This window comes from Harmonia axyridis, chromosome X (genome assembly GCF_914767665.1).
Source record: "Harmonia axyridis chromosome X, icHarAxyr1.1, whole genome shotgun sequence".
Lineage (NCBI taxonomy): Eukaryota > Metazoa > Arthropoda > Insecta > Coleoptera > Coccinellidae > Harmonia > Harmonia axyridis.
The window spans coordinates 38,549,438-38,556,048 of NC_059508.1; the positions used below are offsets into that span (position 1 = coordinate 38,549,438).

Below are 6,611 nucleotides of genomic sequence, written 5' to 3' on the forward strand. Positions count from 1 at the left end.
TGAGAAAATTCCACGATCAGAAAATTTTTTTCGAAAAAAAAAAAAAATCGTAATCACCTCGGTCATGGCGAGTTATTTTACGTATTTCATTCCACAATCAACGTACAACATAGAAGAAATCATCTCTCTAACTATCCTGGTTCAAAAGTTGTATCGGAACATTTCACGTCGTAATATCTCGCCAAGTCCAGACCTCGGCGATAGGTAGTATCTGACACCGTCCGCTCGGGACTGACATCGACTTGGACTCGGGCTGATGATGGGGAGGCGTTTAAGGACGTGAACATTTTTCCTTATAAAAATTAAAGTCGACAATGAATATTGATTCTGATTACTGATTTACGCTTTAAAAACACATTAGAAGGCAACCAAATCGAATTTGAGGAAATCCCACGATCAGAAAATTTTTTTCAAAAAAAAAAAAAATCCGAAAAATATTTTTCGATTCCGATTACTGATTTACTCTTTTAGAACACATTAGGAGGCAACCAAATCAAATTTGAGAAAATTCCACAATCAGAAAATTTTTTTCGAAAAAAAAAAAAATTCGAGGACACCTCGGTCATGGCAAGTTATTTCCCACAATCCATTCCCCGATCCACGTACATCCCAGAAAAAATCATCTCTCTAACTATCCTGGTTCAAAAGTTGTATCGGAACATTTTCACGTCGAAAATATATCTCTAAGTCCAAACCGATGCACCACGTAAACTAGGGCAGACCGATGCACCACGTAATATCGGGCAGACCGATGCAGAACGTAAACTCGATCATACCGATGCTTCACGTAATCTCGATCTTACCGATGCACCACGTAAACAAGGGCAGACCGATGCAGAACGTAAAGTAGATCTTACCGATGCACCACGTAATCTCGATCTTACCGATGCACCACGTAATCTCCATCTTACCGATGCACCACGTGAACTGGATCTTACCGATGCAGAACGTGAATTGGATCTTACCGATGCAGAACGTGAATTGGATCTTACCGATGCACCACGTAAACTCGATCATACCGATGCACCACGTAATCTCGGGCAGACCGATGCACAACGTAAATGACGATCGGGACCGGGGCGATCGGTCGTATCTGACACCGCCGGCTCGGTTCTAACATCGTCAATGAGTCGGGGTTGTAAAAAAGGACGTGAACATTTTTCCTTATAAAAATCAAACCCGACCATGGATTTTGATTCTGATTGTTGATTATCGCTACTAGAACATATAAGGAGGCAACCAAATCAAATTTGAGAAAATTCCACGATCAGAAAATTTTTTTCGAAAAAAAAAAAAAATCGTAATCACCTCGGTCATGGCGAGTTATTTTCCGTATTTCATTCCACAATCAACGTACAACATAGAAGAAATCATCTCTCTAACTATCCTGGTTCAAAAGTTGTATCGGAACATTTCACGTCGTAATATCTCGCCAAGTCCAGACCTCGGCGATAGGTAGTATCTGACACCGTCCGCTCGGGACTGACATCGACTTGGACTCGGGCTGATGATGGGGAGGCGTTTAAGGACGTGAACATTTTTCCTTATAAAAATTAAAGTCGACAATGAATATTGATTCTGATTACTGATTTACGCTTTAAAAACACATTAGAAGGCAACCAAATCGAATTTGAGGAAATTCCACGATCAGAAAATTTTTTTCGAAAAAAAAAAAAATCCGAAAAATATTTTTCGATTCCGATTACTGATTTACTCTTTTAGAACACATTAGGAGGCAACCAAATCAAATTTGAGAAAATTCCACAATCAGAAAATTTTTTTCGAAAAAAAAAAAAATTCGAGGACACCTCGGTCATGGCAAGTTATTTCCCACAATCCATTCCCCGATCCACGTACATCCCAGAAAAAATCATCTCTCTAACTATCCTGGTTCAAAAGTTGTATCGGAACATTTTCACGTCGAAAATATATCTCTAAGTCCAAACCGATGCACCACGTAAACTAGGGCAGACCGATGCACCACGTAATATCGGGCAGACCGATGCAGAACGTAAACTCGATCATACCGATGCTTCACGTAATCTCGATCTTACCGATGCACCACGTAAACAAGGGCAGACCGATGCAGAACGTAAAGTAGATCTTACCGATGCACCACGTAATCTCGATCTTACCGATGCACCACGTAATCTCCATCTTACCGATGCACCACGTGAACTGGATCTTACCGATGCACCACGTAATCTCAATCTTACCGATGCACCACGTGAACTGGATCTTACCGATGCAGAACGTGAATTGGATCTTACCGATGCACCACGTAAACTCGATCTTACCGATGCACCACGTAATCTCGATCTTACCGATGCACCACGTGAACTGGATCTTACCGATGCAGAACGTGAATTGGATCTTACCGATGCACCACGTAAACTCGATCTTACCGATGCACCACGTAATCTCAATCTTACCGATGCACCACGTGAACTGGATCTTACCGATGCAGAACGTGAATTGGATCTTACCGATGCACCACGTAAACTCGATCTTACCGATGCACCACGTAATCTCGATCTTACCGATGCACCACGTGAACTGGATCTTACCGATGCAGAACGTGAATTGGATCTTACCGATGCACCACGTAAACTCGATCTTACCGATGCACCACGTAATCTCGATCTTACCGATGCACCACGTGAACTGGATCTTACCGATGCAGAACGTGAATTGGATCTTACCGATGCACCACGTAAACTCGATCTTACCGATGCACCACGTAATCTCAATCTTACCGATGCATCACGTAATCTCGATCTTACCGATGCAGAACGTAAACTCGATCATACCGATGCACCACGTTATCTCGGCAGACCGATGCAGAACGTAAAAAAAAAGCTTACAGCACGCGGTGTTCCCAAGCGGTCACCCATCCAAGTACTAACCGCGCCCGACGCTGCTTGGCTTCAGTGTTCTGACGAGAACTGGCAATTTCAGCGTGGTATGGCCGTAAACAACAAATATAGCGATATTTTCTATGATATCTCACTTTTTGGGAGCGGAAAGGACGTGAACGTTTTTCCTTATAAAAAATGAAATAACTTTTGGATATTAATTCTGATTGTTGATTTAAGTTTTAAGAACACATTAGGACATATCTCAATGAAATTTGAGGGATTTCCGAAATCGAAAAATATTTTTCGAAAAAAAAAAAAAATCCCAGAAGACCTCGGTCATCTCAAGTTTATTTCCATATTCTATTACACAATCAACGTACATCACAAAAGGAACCATCTCTCTAACTATCACAGTTAAATTTTTGTATCGGAACATTTCACGTCGGAATATCTCGCTAAGTCCAGACCGGGGAGATCGGTCGCATTTGACACCGTCCGCTCCGGTCTAACATCGTCTTGGAGTCGGGGTAACGATGGAGAGGCGTTTAAGGACGTGAACATTTTTCCTTATAAAAATTAAAGTCGACAATGAATATTGATTCTGATTACTGATTTACTCTTTTAGTACACATTAGAAGGCAACGCAATCAGATTTGAGGAAATTTCAAGATCAGAAAATTTTTTTCGAAAAAAAAAAAAATTCAAGAACACCTGGGTCATGGCAAGTTATTTCCCACAATCCATTCCACAATCAACGTACAACATAGAAGAAATCATCTCTCTAACTATCCTGGTTCAAAAGTTGTATCGGAACATTTCACGTCGAAATACCTCGCCAAGTCCAGACCGGGGCGATAGGTAGTATCTGACACCGTCCGCTCGGGACTGACATCGACTTGGACTCGGGCTAATGATGGGGAGGCGTTTAAGGACGTGAACATTTTTCCTTATAGAAATTAAAGTCGACAATGAATATTGATTCTGATTACTGATTTACGCTTTAAAAACACATTAGAAGGCAACCAAATCAAATTTGAGGAAATTCCAAAATCAGAAAATTTTTTTTCAAAAAAAAAAAAATCCGAAAAATATTTTTCGATTCTGATTACTGATTTACTCTTTTAGAACACATTAGAAGGCAACGAAATCAAATTTGAGTGAAATCCAAAATCAGAAAATATTTTTCGAAAAAAAAAAAAAATTCGAGAACACCTCGGTCATGGCAAGTTATTTTCCACAATCCATTCCCCAATCAACGTACATCCCAGAAAAAATCATCTCTCTAACTATCCTGGTTCAAAAGTTGTATCGGAACATTTTCACGTCGAAAATATATCTCAGAGTCCAGACCGATGCAGAACGTAAACTCGATCATACCGATGCTTCACGTAATCTCGATCTTACCGATGCACAACGTAAACTAGATCACACCGATGCAGAACGTAAACTCGATCATACCGATGCACCACGTAAACTCAGGCAGACCGATGCAGAACGTGAACTCGATCTTACCGATGCACCACGTAATCTCGATCTTACCGATGCACCACGTAAACTCGGGCAGACCGATGCAGAACGTGAACTCGATCTTACCGATGCACCACGTAAACTAGGGCTGACCGATGCATCACGTAAACGACGATCGAGAGGCGCGAAAGGACGTGAACGTTTTTCATTATAAAAATTGAAATAAATGATAAATAATGATTCTGATTGTTGGTTATCATTTTTAATAAGCATTAGGAGGCAACCAAATGAAATTTGAGGAAATTCCGATAATAGAAAATTTTTTCGAAAAAAAAAAAAAATTCATGAAATCCTCGGTCATCGCAAAATATTTACCATATTCTGTTCGATAATCAACGTATATTTAAGAAGGAATCATATCTGTATCTATCTTGGTTCAAATTTTGTATCGGAACATTTTGACCAAAGTCCGAGCTTCGGCCGAAACAGACACCGCTGACCTGGCCTATCGATCGACCGAGAGTCGGGGATAGAGCGTAAGTGTTGTCTGGAGGGGAACCCTGTGCTCTCCTGACATATATAGGGAAGGTGGTCGCGTTGGGCGATGCAGAACGTTTGGATCGGGAATTATATTTTTGGTTCAGCTATTGGAATATGGTTTATTGTTGGTATATATTGGCGAAATAACGTTCTTACTGACTGGGGATATTCATAAAAATGAGTCCGGAGATTTTCAGATCGAAGTCCGAGTGATCCGACTTGGAAGGCGTGTTGGGTGGGTCGAGATGGCTTAGATAGATCAGACGAGGCGGGCTAAGTGTTGACGTCATGCATCGGTCCATTTTCAGATTGAGTCCGAGTAATCCGACTTTGAAAGAGTGTTGGGTGCGTCGAGACTGTTTAGATAGATCGGACGAGGCGGACTAGGTGTTAACGACATGCATCGGTATATTTTCTGATCGGAGTCCGAAGAAATCGGCCCTAGTAGGCGCAGCGGACGGTCGAGACGGCCTCGGTGGGTCGGATCGATCGGGAAAAGTTTGCTAAATCGTGTCTGGAGGGGAACCTTGGGTTCTCCTGACATATATAGGGGATAAGGTTTGGGTGAACGATTCTTCACGTAAAAGTTGAGTAATTTATTTTTCGATAAGCTTTTGGATATTGATGAGAAGTATATGTATATCTTCGATTAAAAGAATTCTTACCGTCTCCATGTATATTATATTAGATATATAAGAAATAGTTAACGTGATGCATCGGCCGATTTCCGGATCGGAGTTCGAGAGATGCGACTTTCGATGCGCGATGGGTGGTTCGAGACGGCCTAGATCGATCGGACGAGGCGGACTAGGTGTTAACGACATGCATCGGCGGATTTTCTGATCGGAGTCCGAAGAAATCAGCTCTAGTAGGCGCGGCGAACGGTCGAAACGGCCTCGATCGATCGGACGAGGCGGACTAGGTGTTAACGACATGCATCGGCGGATTTTCTGATCGGAGTCCGAAGAAATCAGCTCTAGTAGGCGCGGCGAACGGTCGAAACGGCCTCGGTGGGTCGGATCGATCGGGAAAAGTTTGCTAAATCGTGTCTGGAGGGGAATCCGGGGTTCTCCTGACATATATAGAAGGGGTGGAGAATGGGTCCTGTCCTAGACTGTTTGGAGTTCTTTTTAGGATGATATTCAGTTGGTAAGTGGTAGACCCGAATCCGACCTCGGCGTTTGGGTACTGGCAAGGTGTGTTGGTTTCGGCTTTCGCATCTTGGGTCGCTTTCGTCAACCTCATGCAGCGAGGTCGCGGTCCGCTTCGTCTCTTTGTAGTCGAATGGCCTTTAAGCGACCAACCTTAAAATCGTGATCCTCTGCCCGTTGCGGGTTATGTTCACAAAAAATTTGCAACCACTCAATTCGTTCCGAGCGACAAATATTGTTGAATCTCGAATCACCGTGTCGTTATATTCACATGTATAGCGAAGGGTCGAGATGGAATGTGTATAAGAAATTAGTTGATAGCCGGGGGTTCGTATTATATATGGACGCCTTGGCGAGGGATTGTTTCTAGAAACTTTCTCATTTTTGATCGGTGTTTTGTCCGAGATGATGATGATGTATATATAGCTTGAGTCTCATGCTGACTGGGGGCTGTTACGTCGTTTCGTCGAGGACTTGCACTTACTGATGTGCGGCGCTAGTCGAAGTCAATCGACATGGCTAGTGCCACATGACGAGAGGCGAACGGGTTTGGCCATACCGGCAATCTCGTGGACCGATCGTATAAGCACGCAGT

At 42.6% G+C, this 6,611-nt stretch overlaps 1 non-coding gene across 1 annotated transcript; it reads right to left on the reverse strand.

Moving 5' to 3' along the window:
• Positions 1–2,857: 2,857 nt before the first annotated feature.
• LOC123688448 lies at positions 2,858–2,976 on the reverse strand. Its single transcript, XR_006749969.1, has one exon. It is a non-coding gene; the product is annotated as a 5S ribosomal RNA (ribosomal RNA).
• Between the last annotated feature and the right edge of the window lie 3,635 nt (positions 2,977–6,611).